We start from the raw sequence: 16,517 nt of genomic DNA on the forward strand, positions 1-16,517 counted from the left end.
CTTGTCTTTTCTCTAGTCGCCTACTTAAATAACTCTAATAGTTCCCATATCTTTCTGGATAAATTTCAAACCCTTTATCGTATCCAATGACATGAAATAGCAAGCCCTATCCATCTCTCTGACTTCTAATCAGGCTTAGTCCAGAACTCTTAGTGCTTGATGAAAGCAGCTGCTTAATGTACTGATGAACAAATATCCTTGTTCACCTTTTCCAACGCATAAACTCTACTGTAACCCATACCAAAATATGTGCAGTTCCCCAAACGCACCACATCTAAGTCTTTGCATATGCTATTCTCTTCTGCCTGGAATGGTTTTCAGTTATGCCCCGATCTACTTAAAAACTCCTACTCAGTCTTCTGGACCCAAAGCAAATAATTCTGTGAAGCCTTGACAGATTACCTAGAGGATGAGTCATCAGTCCCCTCGTTGTGTACCTAGTACGTATTACAGACTCTCCATTGGATGCCTAGCTTATTTCATGGCAGCCTTTGTTTACAAATCTCATTCCTTAATTGGATCGCACATTCCCTGTGGGCAGAGACCACAGCAGATCTCTCTAGGTATCTCTGTGCCAAGGAATGTGCTTGCTGCAATGCCTGTGCTGTAAAAAAAAAAAAAAAAAAAAATCATTAAACGGATCCTTCAAGGCCTAATTAATGCAGCTGTCAGCCCTCCGACAAAGCTGCCTCATCAGAATGTGTTGCTCCCCAAGTTCTAGTTCAGAACCTGGTGGGTAGGGAGAGTCAGCCCCCGGCCCAAAGCCCACTCCCCTTCTTTTCTTATATCACAGTGCACCTTTTACGCACACTTACAAGACCCCAACCTGCATGTCCAAGCTCTGCCTACATCCCTTACACAGAGCTGCCCTTTGACCCCCTCCTCTTGCCCAGGGATGCGTATACCAGCAGCACAGGTGAGCCCAGAGAGGGGAACAGCACAGGTGCTAGAAACTGACTCGAGTTATCTGGGCGGGGAAGTTCAGGGCCTTGAATACCCACAGTGCCTAGAGGAAGGGGGTATGGATGCTGGGTGGGCACTTATCTCTTAGCCCCACAGGCTCCTCACTCCACGGAGAGGGCTCACATGAGGCCTTTGAAAAGCAAGGTCCAAGGCAGGAGACAGAATGCCTGGTGGACAGGACTGCAGTAGAGTCATCGCACTGTGCCTGTCCGCCCACGGATTGTAAGCTCCCTGAGGTTTAGGAGTTTCTATCCTACTTCCTGGTAAAGGAGAGAGAGGCGCTCTCATCGGGCTTGGAGCCCCACGAAGTATCAACTTCACCCCTGGGAGCTTGCTTATAAGAGACGCTGAATAAAGAGTTATTTAGGGACTGAATTAACAAAGACTCTTTTTATACTTTCAACAAGTAACAATTCTAGTATTGGGGGGTATTTATTGTTAACTCTTACCTTGTTTCTCAAACTTGTAGTCCGTCATGCCTTATCTTTCCTAAAAGATTTTAAATTCCTAATGATTTTCGATCTCCCATAAAAATCCCCATGTCCTAAACATAATCTGCACTCAGTAAATATTTGTTGGATTTTTTTTTTACAGGTCATCCTCATTAACATACTGAGATTCTTTTTTTCAGTCATCTCTGTAGTTGCATTGTGAGTCATAACCCAAATGGCAGCAGTGACTGTCATAACAGAAAGCTTCTGAGAGTAATTTTAACCAGTCGCTAGTAATAATTTATTTTTAATTTTTGAAAACAACTGTGGCTGTAACTATTTTACCAGTGAAACACAATAGCTATTGTCACTAGTGTTCAGGCAACTGAAAACTAACAATTGAACCTGTGCTGATGAATCAGTCAGAGGAAAGAGTGAATGAAAAGAATGACAGGTTTAAAAGTCAGTATGTGAAAAATTGAATTTGTTTGGAGTTGTTGAAAAAAAAATCTGGCTGAAGAAAGAATTAATGATAATTCCCAGAGTGAGGACTTCTCACAACTCCAGGAGAGATCTGGCAACCTCATCAAAATTAAAGTAGCCTTTGATTGACAAAAGGGACTATTGTACTATTGAGGAAGTTATTTTAAGTACGTCGAGAGATCTATACAATCTTCTTGAATATGACATCACACACACACACACACACACACACACACACACACAAATGAGGTCCTTGGGAGCCTTCATTCCACTGACGCTGTCTTGCACACTTCCTTGAATTTCAATAAATCAGAGCAATTTAATCCCACTCCTGGGCATATATCCGGAGAAAACTCTATTCGAAAAGATACATGCACCCCAATGTTCACAGCAGCACTATTTACCATAGCCAAGACATGGAAGAAACCTAAATGTTCATAAACAGATGAATGGATAAAGAAGATGTGGTACATATATACAATGGAATATTACTCAGCCATAAAAAAACTGAAATAATGCCCTTTGCAGCAACATGAATGGACCTAGAGATTATCATACTAAGTGAAGTCAGAGAAAGACAAAGATCATATGATATCACTTATATGTAGAATCTAAAATATGATACAAATGAACTTATTTACAAAACAGAAATAGACTCACAGACATAGAAAACAAACTTATGGTTACCAAAAGGGAAAAGGGGTAGGAGGGATAAATTAGGAGTTTGGGATTAGCAGATACAAACTACTATGTATAAAACAGATAAAGAGCAAGGTCTTACTGTATAGCACAGGGAACTATGTTCAATATATTGTGATAAACCATAATGGAAAAAAATCTGAAAAAGAATATATATATATATATATATATACACACACACACACAGACACATATAGACACAGATATATAACTGAATCACTTTGCTGTACACCAGAAACTAACACAACATTGTAAGTCAGCTATACTTCAATTCAAATTTTTTTAAAAATAAATTTTAAAAGTCAGAGCAATCTGACCTGCATGAGTCCTGTCCCAGGAGAATCAGAGACAAGGTAGGCAGAAGGGTATACAAGACCCTTCTGGACATTACAGGATGTCCATTAATGGAATTATTTTTTATAACAGCTTTATTGAAATATATATTCACATACCAACTCATTCACCCATTTAAACTATACAATTCAATAGGTTTTTAGTGTGTCACAAGGTTGTGGAACCATCACTATAATCTCATTTTAGAACAGTTTGTCCCTGCAAAAGAAAACTATGTACCCACTTATAGTCACTCCCCAATCCCCCTACTCCCCCAACCCTAGGTAACCACTAATCTGGTTTCTGCCTCTATGCATTTGCCTCTTCTGGACATTTCAGATAAATGGAATCATGTAATAGGTGGTCTTCTGGGACTGGCTTCTTTCACTTAGAATAGTTTTTTCAAAGTTTAACCATGTTGTAGCATGTATCAGTACTGCATTCCATCTTATTGCCAAATAACATTCCATTGTACGGATAGACCACTTGGAAGCCATGCTTTGAAAATAAAAATTCTATGTCTGTTGGTGTTTTTACCTAAGCTTTCCTCAGAAGATCTCCAGTTTCTAGATACATGGATATATGACAGCATAAGTTCCATCACTGTGTGACCTTGGACAGATTACCACTCTAAAATTCAACTTCCTCACCTGCAAGGTGGAAATTATATTGATACCTACCTATAGAGTTATTAGGATTATTATAGTCTATTAAATCTAGTATAGTGATTTCCCATAGGAAGAATTCATTAAATATTAGGTTTCATGAGGGCATAAAAAATTTACCGTCTTTATTTTTAAATTGATTGGATTTTTAATTACAAAAGTGATTTTTTTGTAACCAATAAAAATTACAGAGATGAGTTTTTAACTTCATAATCTTCCTCTCAGCTGCCTATCCATCTTCAGATGTTGCCAATGTAAAATGTGGTGTGTATATTTTCACACCATTCTCTGTGCTCATGTGAATTCACAAAACAAAAAGGTACACAGCAGGAGGTTTTTCCCTTTTTCTTTTACTCTAATGTATACTAGACACATTACTCTGAAATTTACCTTTTTAAAAAACACTAGAAAACATCTGGTCATCTTTCCAGGCCAATACATGTATATCTAACTTTTCATTTTTAATAGTCACACCAGATTTGACAGTGTAAATACTCCCCAATTTTTCAACATTTCCACTCCTGATGTACGTTCAGATTACCTTCCATTGCCATTATAAAAATGACTGACAAAGCTGCCATTAATGTGATACTAAATAGTAACCATAATCACAATGTTGCTATTATCATTATATCCATACCTTTGCATTCCCAAGTCCAGTCTAGGCCTGTCCCTTACCTGGTCAATACCAAGGAATAGGACTTGGATGAACCAAGGATGGAGAATGAGATGACCTAGAATAAGGAATTTTAAGCAAAAGAAATTTCAGGGAAAATAAACTATTATAATTCAAATGAACAACTCCAGGGACCTAGCTCCCCAGGGGAGACATTGCAGGGCATTCTGGACAGGAGAGAAAGGCAATTGAGGAGAAAAGGGGAGAGAAGGTGATCAGACCAGGAGAGTCAGAGACAGCAAGCTTCCTACGAAAGCTCTGCTCCAAGCCAGCCTCCCTCGGCAGTGAGTAAGATTCTGACCTTTTAGCCAACCTAGTCATTTTCCTTAATGTTATAGATAGCATCCTCTTTTAGATCAACTACAGCTTTCTAGAAACGGTTATAAAATTTTTAATCAATATTTAAACTTTTGCAAGTAAGCCTAATTACTCTATTCATAAATAAATAAACGTATTCAAATGTATTCAAAACTGGGCAATGAAAATCTATGATAAAACGATGTGATGTGCTGAATGAACCTGACTTTCTGTAATGCTTCTTTCCATTTCATGGAAGAGCCTGCCGTTTGAGCATGTATGTGTATAAAAGTCTCTTAACGAACTCCCCTCAATGGGGTTTAATCACCAAAGCACTAAAAAAAGATCTGAAATGACTGAATTATAGGGTATTTCAAACAGCTTTCTCATAGCACGGACCCTGGGATACCTTACGGCAGGTTCTAGCATCCCATGAATGAATTTACTATAAACCTCACATACTATAAACCTCACATGGCACTCCCTTTCCAAGAAGCAAAACAATTTAGAAAGAACACAGGGAAAATGATCCAGTTATTTTATTTCTGGAAATATATGCTATGTGGAAAGAGCTCTTTATCCAGAGGGAAAACTTCTGGATTTTACTGGCTTACTAAAATATAAACCATTTAGTGGCTTTTTTTTTAACCTAAGATTAAGCTTTCTTTCATCCGTTTGCACATGTCAACCAAAAATAGCAGACTCCAGATAAGAAAAAAGAAGTGTTTGTACAAAAAACAAAACTTATGTCCCAAAAGCCATGAACTCCCTTTTTCTGGAGTGTTAGTTCGTGGGTTTTTTTTTTTTTATTCAGGTTGTTTATCAAATGTCTGTTATAATATGAGAGAGAATAGTCATCGCCTATCAACCCTAAAAATTCTCACAAAATGTGCAAGGGACTCACTAAAGATAAGCAAATACTGTCAGCTGAGCATTAGCCACTGCACAGAAACCCAGTCACGTAAACATATATGTTAACTGAGATTTAGTATTCCATTACAGGATAGGAAAATTAATAACTTGTAATTGACATGTTCTTTGTTTCCTTTCAGCAAGGTATAGATGGCCCCCCAAATAACCCTTACATGTATTTAATGTTGGCAGCACACAGCTATTTCCGCTATGGTCTTTAGGGTCCCGCCACCCTTCATCCGCTACAAGACAGCACATTGAAATCTTTCCAAGGGGCCTTTTAGAACCGGGCCACCCTGTTTCTCTCCACAGAGGATACAGAAAGCCTGTTTGTCAGGAGCAATAAGGTGCCTATCAAGGTCTGCTGACAGGTCCAGATGAGGCCCACCTACTCCATTCCTAACCCAAGGATTACGAGAAGTTTCTGTTGGCCCTGGTCTTTGCAACAATTTTGCAATCAACACATTTCACACCTTATCCTCAATAATCAATTCCAGGAGCAAGTAGAAAGCCATTTAATAGCGAGAGAGTTGTCAATATGACACAAATTCACATCAGTTCATAGTGATATCCTACAGAACCTCTGTCATTAGCTCGATACCATTGCATCATTTAGACAAGTCAGGAGTTAGAGCTGGTGTCCTTTCCATTGACTGAGCTCCATGGGTACCTAAGACTTAAGCAGCAGGTAGAGGAAGCAGATGTTCTCTCTAAGCCATCTCCTCCTGCTTCCTCTATCACTCCCAGCCAGTCCTGCACATCCAGGCTCCCTTCCTGATGGCAGTGTTCTCCTTACATCCACTGCTATTCCTCCACAGCCTTGCAATTTCCCTCACAAATTAAGAGCTCTGAGAATGAGTCCACACACAACTACCGGAGCTAGGTCATTTTCCCTAAATAAAGGCTCTTGAATACCTTTTTTCAATATGTCATGAACTCTTTGACAGTGAGGACTAGGTCTATTTCATCTCTCTATCACTAGAGCCTGGAATGAGTATATAGTAAGTTTTCAATAAGTATTAATCATAGCAATTGTAAATCATAATAAAGAGAACGGCAAACATTTCTCAAGACCTTCTTTTGCACTCAATCGAACTCAGTCGAACTCAATCGAACATCTTATTTGCATCATCTCATTTAGTCTTCACAAATGCACTGCAAGAGAAGGAGTAAAATTATCCCCACTTTAAAGATAAAGACACTGAGGTTTAGGGAAGTCATTTGCTCAAGATCATACACACATAGTAAGTGGGAGAAAAGAGACTGAAATCCAGGTTAGTCTGACTCCACAGCCCAAGCTCTTCCGTCTCTCTGATAAATGAATTTAATTATGCACTCAATTATATTAACCCTTAGCTGCTGAAAATAAGAATTCTGCAGCCAGAATGAAGTAAGAGTCTACCCATCGGAAAATTTTTTGGCTATTGGGATTTCTGTCACTGACAACTTTTGGTACCAGAGAACAACACTGCCAGCAGATGATGTTGTTTATGAGATCAGCACTTATCTATTTTGGTGCCACGTAGGAGTGTACCAAACACTGCACTTGCAATTTTACACTTTGTTCTTCCTCCTGGTGGCCTCCAATTTAACCAGTGCTTAACGGAGGAGAACTGAACAAGACCCAGGCAAGGAACACGAAGTTGCAACTCGGTTCTAATTCATTCAACAATCATAATGCCTTTCACGTGCTATTTATTCTGCTCCCATTTCCCTCTCTTGCATAATCACTATCAATTCAATTTCCAGGGGTTCTGCACACTGAGCAGACGATAAACAATTTCCAGGCGCTAACTTCAACCTGCAAATGGTCCCCATCAGAACCTCCCCACACACGCACTGTCTTCTGTTCCCAGGTGTTTTGTAAAGCTCAGTTACTAAGCTTTCGGGGCTGGGAGCTGCCTGTCTTCCGGGAACTCTGTAAGCAAGAGGAGAAAACTGTAAGCCATTAGCCTGCTTCGAAGACTTGGAGACATGAGGCTTAACTGGGGTTTACTGGCAACTGGCTTTGTCCTTATTCCAAATCCTTCCGGCTCTGGCCCCTGTGAAGTTTCTTTGAGTACACCGTCTTCTTTTCCCATTTCCCAATACACTAAAGGTCCTTTTCTGGGACTGAATCATAAATTACAAGGTGTAATCTAAAGAAAAACATTTATTTTGGAGTCTCATTAACAACTCAGAGGAGAGCGATAGTGTTTATTCCCCGCATGATGGAGTGGACTCCTGCAGACGTGAAAAAGGCCAAGCCCTCTTCCTAATCCTTAAACACACACACACACACACACACACACACACACACACACTCGGTCAATATTCACAACAGGGAAGGTACCACAGAAGGGCAGAGGAAACACTGCACTAAAGACAGTCTCTCTAAACACCAAGTATGAAGCTTCTTGTCGTTAGTGATTTACTGGCAACCATACATAATTATCCATCCCATGTGTGAGTTTTTACGATAGTGTCTCTCAGTGCCGAAATTCAGCCCTTTATACTCTGCTAAGTGATGTTGGGACTGGGGCTCTGCAAGCCACGTTTCTCCTTTGTCAGTTGGCTCCATATTCAACTCTGCCAATAGGGGATACTAGGGGGAAACTTCAAGGGAGAAGCCGGGAGAAGCAACATTCTTCTTCCTGTTTACCTCTGTTCCTGTGAGCATCACCCCAACAATCGTCCTTCATCCTGGAAGCGACAGCTGATTCCAATCTCCTGCTTCCTTTTGCCCCATTCAGAACTAGCCTCATCACCCGCTGGCCGCCTCTCCCCTGAGCTGCTGAGCTATCTGGACCTGGGTAGTACCCCCTCCTCAGAAGTCTGAGTCCCAATTCTGTGAGACCCTCCTCTGAGCCTCTGGGTTCTGATCAACCCCACCTCTTCCCTTTGTTCCTCAACCCTGGGGGATGGCAATGGCTTCATGTAATTATTACCTCTGTGTTACCTCAGGGTTCACTTTTTGTTTTTTCTGAAACATGTTGAACCAATCTCCTATATTCAGTCTTCTAAGCTGGAAGCCCCTGTGTTCTCTACTTTTCTGACTGGCCCCAATGGGTCCTCCTTGTATTAACCATACCCTGCTCCCTACCTGATCCCTGAGCAAAATCCTAATCATTTTGCTCCTACAAAACTTGTCTTCTAACTGTCCTACTTCTGATTCTCCCAGTGTAACACCTGGATGGTGATTAACAGTAGTGGACAGGGGTGGAGGAGAGGGCAAGGCATGAAGGATCCTGCGCCCCAATAATCAGAAGCAGTGTTCCTGCATAAAGTCTTAGTTGGTCCACTTATGGAATAAAGAACAGGGGGTCAAATGAGAGCAAATCTCCCTGTTAGTCTGCCCTCAAGAGGAAAGAGGAAAGGAGACTTCTTGCTAAACTACTTGGAAAGGAGGTTCAGAAACTAATGAGCTACACTCACATTTCAGTAATTCAGGAACTCTGAATGACATAATAAATAGGCAAACTGCAAACACTACCACTGAGTAGTGTTTGCAAAATCCCACCTTCTGGGCTTCCCTCTTAGTGTTCTCTAAGGTCCTCTTTTGGGACTGCCGTGAAAGGAATGACTTAGTGATTTTCAGTCTTTACTGAAAGAATTAGCCTGTCAGCCACCTTTTCCTCAGGATTACTAGCTGCATTCAGGGAGTTGAGAAAACGGGACTCTTTCATGAAAAGAAATGAGCAAGGATAATACTGGAGCATCAGAAGGGCAAAAGCACACAGGTTTCATCAGACACTTGAATGTAAAGCCTGGATCTGCCACTTTCTAGTCTGAGCCTCAGTTTCAGCTGCAGAATGGGAGTGATAATGACCTTGCAGGAACTTTTTGAGGATGAGATCTATCATATGGAATACCCTTGGCATAGGGTCCTGGCAGAGAGTGACTTGGCCATGGACGTTTTTGATTAAACCTGGCTTGAGGGGTCACATGTCAAGGACATTCCTGAGGCTGTCTCAGCCTCCAGCAAGCTCCCATCTTTTCTTTCACTTTTTGAAGCAGGCCCCAAACCCAGGCCTCAGCTCTGCACTTCTTCTCAAGGCCTCCACTACCCATGCTGCTTCTCAGGGTTCCTCTCCCCCTTCTCCAAGATCAGCTGTAAAGGAAGCATTCACCCCTGTTCTCTCACTTTCTTGTAGCCCCCAAAAACGATCATGTGGTATTTGTTTTCCTTTTAGAGGTTTACTACTAATCTCTGCAGGGGAACAGAGATGGGAAGAAATGAAATTAACATCATGGGGAAGGTTCGAAGACCACAGAGTCCTCACTGTGGCCCTTTGTAGCTTCTGACTCACCAGGAAGGGTAACCTTGGACCTCGGTCTCTCATACCTGTGGGTGAAAGAGGGGCTTCCTCAGGATAAGGGGAAGAGCAACTATATCTCTTTGACCTCCAGAAGGCAACTTGCAGAAGACCTTGTGCTTGGGTGGCAAGAAGTCCATTCACCAGGCCTCTGCCTTGCCTGGGACAGACCCTATGGGCCATCACCTCACTGTGGTACCATTTGTGTGGCTCCAGTAGCCAGAAGGAGAGGACTCTGTATTTGGGGGAAGAGAGCAAGCGTGGCAGACAAAGGAGAGAGGGACCCTCGAAATATCCACTCGGGCTACCCCCCAGCTTCACTCAGGGCTCCTACCTACAAATGGTCTGATCACCCCTGCTTTCCCTGCTTTCTCATAATTTATGAATAATTATATAACTATTATGAATTATATAATTATTTAATTTTTAACAACTGCAATAGCAAGGGTACAGTAAGTCCAACACTTACTGTGTTCCAACACTTACAGTTAAGTTCCAAACACTTACTTCCATGAATTCTCACAACACCACCAGGAGGTATTTCGTATTACCCATCATACAGTGGAAGGAATTTAGGCCACAAAGAGGCAAGTGACAGAACCTGACTGTAATCCCACCCTAAGTAAGGGGCAGACTGGGATTTGAACCCAGGCCTGTCTGACTCCAAAGTTCATATTCTTTTCCTTTATATGACGCTTTTCCAATAAATTTTCTCCCCAAGAAGACCCTTCCTAATCCACTGCAGGATCCTCTAATCCTCGGCAGGCTCTCCCAGAATTTTTGCTATTCAGTGGGAAAGGATGAAGACTCCCAAACAAACTCCCCAGCTCTCTTCTTCTCCTTCTAGCTGGAGTATTATTTCAGTAGATATACCTAAATTTTAAGTGGAGCTCTTGGATCTCACCAATGAAATATGATATGTAAGGACCCATTTTCTTCGGAACAGAAATCAAAACTGGCCTGGAGAGAGGCAGGCAGAAGGCGAGCAAAGGCCAGCTAACTGTTTCATGGGCTCCCAGCCCCACCTTGATGCTTGGTGGGTTCAGACCACTGGACTGGTCTCCTTTCTCCTCCAAGGGCATGGGCTTCATGGGAATCTGGGTTCCTTTAGATAGAGAAGCAGTACTGGGAGGTTGGAAAGAAGGGGGGTGAAATTTTTTTTTCTCGATACTTTTGTCCTTTCTCCACACACTTTTTTTGTTTGTTTGTTGTTTGTCTGTGTTTGTTGTCTTTGGTATTTTTAATGGATAACTGTGTTATTTGGTTTTAATTCCCTTCAAAACTGTGTCACTTCTGAGCAAGTGATTAAAAGCCTTCTTAAACTCCTCACAATCCCTGACCTCGGGAAAGAAAAAGGTTTTCCACATTAGTTGATGTTGTCGTTTCTTCCTCTCCCTTAAACCTGGTCAAAATAACACTGGGGAGAAGGTTCAAAGAGGTGAGGCACAGTGATCCCAGCCACCAGGCCCCTGCAGGCCAGCACCACTTTAACCTGCCTTTGTTTTCCCCTCTACCTACACCCAACCAACGCAGGCCACAGCTGAAGCTGGGAGGGCAACCCTTGCCAGCTCCTCGCATGGAAATAAGAGGCCCTGCTGAGACCATTCTGGCATCCCAGCCAGGTCACAAACATCTCCTGGCCACATCTTGCCTCATGTCCTTCTCTCCCAGCTGGCTGCTTGGATAGGTCACCTCTCAGCTGACTGTTTACCCAACTCCACTTCAAAAAGAAAATGCCCATTCCTATTGGTCTAAGAAAATTTCATATGCTTTTCCAAGCTACAAGGCAAAGGAATTTTGGTACCTTTTGCCCAAGAGCACTAATTTAATGGAGGGGAAAAAAAAAAAAAACGTTTTTAACATTCTGGATTTTTCTTAGACTTTCCTCGGTCTATTTAATTAATATTATTACCAGTTCTTTTCTCTACTTGATTCCAGAAACACGTATGGAACAGCTGCTACAAAGTGGGTATCTGGTAGGCACTGAGAGGGCACCAGTGAACAAGTACAGAACCTCCCCTTAGTGGAGAAATCAACTCAGAGTGGAAAAAACCCACATGGTTAAACAATCTTCACCATATATAGCTTGCCTGCATTGATAATAGAGTCACCAGGCATTTTCCACGAAAATACTAAAAGATTCCTATGGTAAGACGTTAATCTCATATCCAGTCAGACCTGATCCTGGCAGGTGATTTCCTCACATGTACAGAACGTGAGCAGAGCTGATAACAGCGTCTATTAAGACATAACATGGCAGAGTGTTTTCTTTCCCCTGACAGGCAAGCAAGAATCCATGCCATCGTCCATCACGCACACTGACAGTTTTTCTGATCCAAAACAGCTGCGGCCCTGAAAAGACAGAGGGCTGGGTGTCCATTCTGCTTCGGTGCCAATAAAGAGCCTAGCCTTTGTGATTCCAGCGTTGGCACCTTCCTCTGTGTCCTTCACCGGCACCTTCTCACATGGCCTTCTTCTGTTTGTTTATGTACATCCTCCTGACAACAGAAGAGGCTTGAAGGCATCAACTGACTCCAGATGGTCTGGGGAAGCGAATCCTAGCACCGAGGCTCCCCAGTCCTTGGGCCTCCCTAAAGCGGGTGCCCCACAGGGCCTTCAGATCAACCCTCTGTTTCCTTCATGCACAGATAATTCGAGGGACTGCTGGGGGGTGGAGGCTTCTCAACAACTGGCAAGACACTCAGCTTAATACAGCAAAGGCATGGTCCCAACCACTTGGGGAACCTGCCGACTTATGGTCAAAGGCAAGCACATGAATCGATTCCAACTCTAAGTGAGAGAAAGAGGGAATTGCATTTTGAGGAGGTAAATGGAAAATTATGCTTTAAGGATACTGATCCCTTACCCCCTCCCACTTAATGAGCTAAATACACAGCAGTACACACAAATTACATTGAAAATGACATAGTAGGATTTTTTAAAGAACTAACCTTTGAATAGAACTTTACAACATGCCCTCGACTTGCATTATTTATTTACATCTCCCGCCCCCCGCGCCGTGCTCAGTGGGCCTTTTATCACACCCATTGCTTTAGATGAGAAAACTGAGTCAGAAAGCGTGACTTGCCAGACGATCCACAACACAGAAGTGACAACGTTTGGGCATGACTCGCACAGCCCTCCAAGGTGCCATGCTGCCCCACCAATCCCTGTCAGAAACCCCTGAGGCACCTCCAGGGGACACCATCACTCCACAAGGAGAACACTGTGGATGTCACAGGATTCTGGCTCCCTCAGATCTGTCCTTACTCTACTTCCCTTTGGGTTTAAATGGCGGCAAGCAAGGAAGCAAGCTGGGCGGCAGTGATGAACCCCAAAGGCCCTGCTGATGCACAGAGTAAAATGACTACGGAGTCAGTGACCCAAAGTCTCCTTTAAGGTTCAAAGTCTAAAGAAAACAAACCCAGAAGATATGTGTGTGAGAAGAGAAATAAGAAAGTTGACACTCAATCACTCTGTCTCTCTCCCTTAATCATCATCATCATCATCTCTATCTCTCCCACCTTCCCCCTTAATCTCCCCTCCCCCCTTCCTCCCTCTTCCTCACACTCCCCAGACCAAGACCCAGTGAGGACTCAAAGGCCAGGGCAGTTGCCTGAAGCCATGCCTCATGGGCTATAATCCAGGGAAATAATGTATAGGAACTGGGGCCAGGTAAGCCAGGACTCAGAAAGGGAGCCATAGGGAGGCGCTAAACCAAGCACAGAGGACCAACCAGGAGGGAGTTCCCTGGGGTTTGGGTGCCTTCAGCCTCAGGTATAAACAAGCTGGGAAGAGGAGGGGGCCCGGGGCAATCCAGAGCAGAGAAATCTGCAGGCTTCCCCCAAATCTCCCCCAGTGGTTTAGGCTGACTTCACAGGAAAAGGGACCACTCTTCAACCAGTCAGCAGGCTTGAAGATGAAACTCTTACATGCAGTTGTTGGGCATGTCCCACTCATCAGAGGGCAGTTGGGCGGTACCGATCAACATTTAAAATCTGCATGCCATTTGATGTAGCCATTCCACTACAGGTCTATCTTATAGTATATCTTACCTGTGTGCACAAAAATATCTCTGCAAAGATGTTCACTGCAGCATATTGCAATCACAAAAGACTGGAAACTACCTAAATAGTGAATGATTGGAATGGGATAAATATAATCAGGTTTGCTCATACAATGGAATACTCCGTAACCATTGAAAAGAATGAGTCGACTCTATATTAAAGACAAGGAGGTGGGGATTGGCCCCTAACAAGAAGTTCAAGGTAGAGAGTTGGGAGAGTAGATTTCTTTGGAAGCAGTTATCAGTGGGTCATGCTTTCCCCACCCCACCCAACCCCTACTGAAGAGGCCTGAAGGGGACCATTTGAGAGCGTGGCCTGAATTCCCTGGAGTTTAAAGGACATAGAGACTGGTCTGTGACTCACACTTGCGCCTGACAGAATCTATCTCAAGCACATGTTAGGTGTCCAATAAATGTCTGTTGAATAATGGAAGAGATGAGTGAATGAATGAATGAATACCTGAAAAGTATAAAAGTGAGAGGCTGTGACTACACCTGATGAGGTGATGGGCACATTAGCTACACAATGGTTACAGACAGCATATCCACACACACTTGCACAGAAGTTGATGGCATGAATACATTGAGGAAACTAAGGCTATTTGACTAAACCTACTTTTGTCATATTAGACATTTCATCAGAAAAGCCCATGGTGGCCCAGGAATCTTCCATGTCTTCCTTAAACAGCTCTGGCCTCAAGTTAATCCCTAGGATGAAGACTGCAGAAAACCCAGGGAACATTCTAGATGAAAAAATCTCTGGAGTTAAAAGTGGTTATCTCTGGCTGACAACAGATTCTGGTTCCCAGGTCTTCATTTATTTGCTTCTGTCCTCATGTCATTCGTGCTTCTACCCTTTAACTATAATCAGTCCTTGACTACGTAATACCTGACAGTAGAAGGGAAAGGATTCAATCTCACTCCCCGCTCTCATCAGCACACTGAGAACCTTTGGCAGTATCTCAGCCCAGAGACCCAGGCAAAGTGTCCCCACTGCTGCTCCAGCAATAAGCATCATTTGTCTGTACACATCAACTCTTTTAACAACAGGCTTTGCTTACTCGTGATGAAAATCCTCCATTTTAATTAAGTAGTGGAACTGCATTTGTAATCTAGTTTAATGCCCCAGAACAAGTTCCTGAACTACAAAGCCTGTATCTAGTTAGTGCTCCACTAACTCTCCTTAAACACGCTTACTACAGCTACAGCCATAAGAGGGAAGTATGGATGTCTGTGCAAACATACACTTGAAAGACTGAACCCAAACAGGAATCATCGTGGTGTGCACGTGCACTTGGGCTTTGAACACCCTTCACCAGAATTGATTCACCAGTCCTCCTTGATGCTCCTGTGAAGGAGAAAGATGAAACCAGGCTCCAAGAGTGAGCCCCACCAAATCCCACCATACTTCCAATATCCAAGAGATGGGATGAAAGCGGCCAGGGTAAACAAGCATGGGCTATGTGATTTTCAAGATCTATTTATCCAGTCCTATTTGGAATAGGGAGGGATTCCAAGGCAAGGAAATTCCAGAAGGCCCCATAAGAGGAGCCAAGCCTTTGATGTAACTTTCTGTCGCTCCTTGCTTCCCCATGCAAATCTCTCATTACCCCATCCAAATAACTTCCAAAACCACAGCTTCCTCTGTGTCTTGCAATGAGAAAATCTGTGCACTTGTGCTGGGAACGTACCTGCCCTCACTCCCCATCATCTGGAGGGAAGGAGGCCTGAGCCCATCAATAGCTCAGTTCAGCTGGTTCCTGAACGGAGAGGGGAGGATCAAAGGGCCAGAAATATTCATTTATGGGGAAAAGTAAAAGAATTAAATATGCAGAACCTGACCAAATGACGCCTGAAGGGGGAAATAAATGCCCACGAGCATTTGAAGGGTGTAACCAAACACCACAAAGAGAGACTTATTTTTAAAAGATGGTTCAAGTGGTTGTAACAGGGAGAGACTGAAGGAAAGCAAAGGAAAATCTCAACTATTAAGTAAATTCTACCTTCAGCCAGGGCCATAATACAGAGGGAATTGGTATCAATAGAACCCCTAGACCGAAACTTATATTCTCTAGAATTTGTATGTTTCCATTTCTGATCCATTTCCCAGATGTGTTTGTTTGGACTTAAAAATATATGTTTGAGTATTGCCTCTTGTATCTACATGTTCTGTGTATTTTTTGCGTGTACCTTGTGCTCTCGTATCTTTGATTTCTATGTACTTCTTGCATGCACTCCCTACGGTGTAATCTGCAAATGGCCTGTTCTCGTGGCAGCAAAGGCCGGCAGGTGTGCATGATTTGTCAGAACAAAGAAATAAGCTCAGTAATGGTGATGTTAGAAATAAAATACCTAAGAATCCCTCCAGATTAGTGACTTCAGTGCCTCACATGAATGTGAAGTTCTGCCACTCAGTTTTCTCCAAGCTCTCTGGAGAAGAAATGGGTGATGTCATAAGAATATAGCCAGAAAATAGATCTTAACAGTTTTCTCCTGAGATACACTATGTGGCAAGTCCTTCTGGAATTTCTAGATGGGAAGAAGTAGGCACAGTGAGAACAGCTTTTCTGAGAGTCTTTCAACACATTTTATTCCCAGATGGGTTCAGTGCAAGAGTGAAAATTATTTTTTCAAGGAGCATAGACATTTCAACAAAGGTTTGGTTTGAGTTTTAACCAGAGACTTAGGCCTCTCCAT

General features: G+C 42.7%; 1 pseudogene; it reads right to left on the minus strand.

The window, feature by feature from the left end:
* LOC115845075 (ras-related protein R-Ras2 pseudogene) overlaps positions 1–16,517 on the minus strand; it is a 572,608-nt pseudogene that overhangs the window by 333,233 nt on the left and 222,858 nt on the right.

The sequence above is a fragment of the Globicephala melas genome, chromosome 3 (genome assembly GCF_963455315.2).
Source record: "Globicephala melas chromosome 3, mGloMel1.2, whole genome shotgun sequence".
Classification (NCBI taxonomy): Eukaryota; Metazoa; Chordata; class Mammalia; order Artiodactyla; family Delphinidae; genus Globicephala; species Globicephala melas.